Consider the following 1641-nt stretch of genomic DNA (forward strand, 5'->3'; position numbering starts at 1 on the left):
ACTAAGCAATTTCAAAAAGAAAAATAAAGGAGAAATCTGAACTTCGGCATCTAGATCTTTAATCTTCTGGCTAAGCACAGATTAATAATAATAATAATAATAATAATAATAAATCAAAATAAAGAAATATGCAATTTTCAGAGATGTTTTGATATCTTATCTTTCACTGCTTCTCTTTTTCTCTATTATTATTTTATTGCATTGCTTCAGTGTGAATTTGAATAAACTCCAACATTGTATTGTATTTTACATTGGAAGCTGAGGTTAGCTTCAGTGTATATAGAGATCGTTTCACTGTGTGAAAATACAGACAGCCGTCAGATAAGTTAGTTGCATACACAAGCATTTTCAGCAACTGTACAGCAGAGGGCGCTAAAGTCAAAGCAACTGTCTGACCCACAGACAGCTATTCTAAAATGGGCTTCTCGTCAATTTCTGCATCTGGTCACAGACCTGTCATCGTGTATAAACCGCACCCCGATTTTTTGCTTCTTACCAGTGGAAAAAAAGTGCGGTTTATACACGGTGCTTTACGGTATATGTGCCTGAAGTCAGCTGGGATAGGCTCCAGCATGCCCCCGCGACCCTCATGAGGAGAAGCGGCATAGAAAATGAACGGATGGAATAGTACACAAGAAAAGAAATGGAAAATGAAATGATAAACTAGGGGTTTTCTACAAGATTGAGACCCTGACTTGTTTTGTCTGAGTTTGATAATGAAAAAAGCTACATTGTGGAAATACTCCTTGCCGTCTGTTTGAAACCACTCAGATACAAAATATGACAGAATGGAAATTCTCACTTCTCAGGTTACTCGGGTTTTGGGCAGGTGCAAAACTATAGCGTGCACATCTGATGGCACTCACAGAGGTCCAAGGAATGCTCAGGTCGATTTTGTGTCTGCTCAGATACTTAAAAAATTAGGAGGAACATTGCTTGACATGATGCACATGTGTTAATTACGCAAAAAAAATAAATCAAATATATTACTTACTATTTTTGACAGCCCTAATAAAAAGCAAAACAAATATGGACAGTATAGAAATTAGGGCTGTCAAAAATAAGGCAACATTTCCTCATTTTCAATTTAACAATATCAACAAAATAATAAAAATATTTAATTGTTCCTGTTTACATACGATTGTTTAAGTAAAACACAGTCAATAGTGTTAAACAAGTAAACCAAAGCAAAAACTACCTACTGCTCTCGTTCAAATCCTTTAAAGCCCTCCTGTGTCCAAGGACTTTACTGTGTTTGTAAACGCAGTTTGTAAACATATTTTACATATAAAATATGTACATGTCACATTATATTTAACAACACATTCAAAACACACAGATACAGTATTTTTGAAAATAAACATGAACATGTAGCTTGAGAGCTATAATAATGAAAGAGAGCACATGCACAAATATCAGAATGGTAGTCGAGGATATTTTACAATTACACTAGGGGCATATTGGGTTTACGGCTATACGTAAAATCATAAGGAAGACAGGTTTAAATTAGAGAATTTATAATGGGTTCGTAGCTCCACACTCCACTTCAGAAGGTGGCGGTAATTTATACCAATAGTTGCATGTCAACCCCCAACAAACAACAGAAAAAGAACAATATTTTGGTTCCTACTTACACGGAAC

The sequence above is a fragment of the Dunckerocampus dactyliophorus genome, chromosome 5 (assembly GCF_027744805.1).
Source record: "Dunckerocampus dactyliophorus isolate RoL2022-P2 chromosome 5, RoL_Ddac_1.1, whole genome shotgun sequence".
NCBI classification, from domain to species: domain Eukaryota; kingdom Metazoa; phylum Chordata; class Actinopteri; order Syngnathiformes; family Syngnathidae; genus Dunckerocampus; species Dunckerocampus dactyliophorus.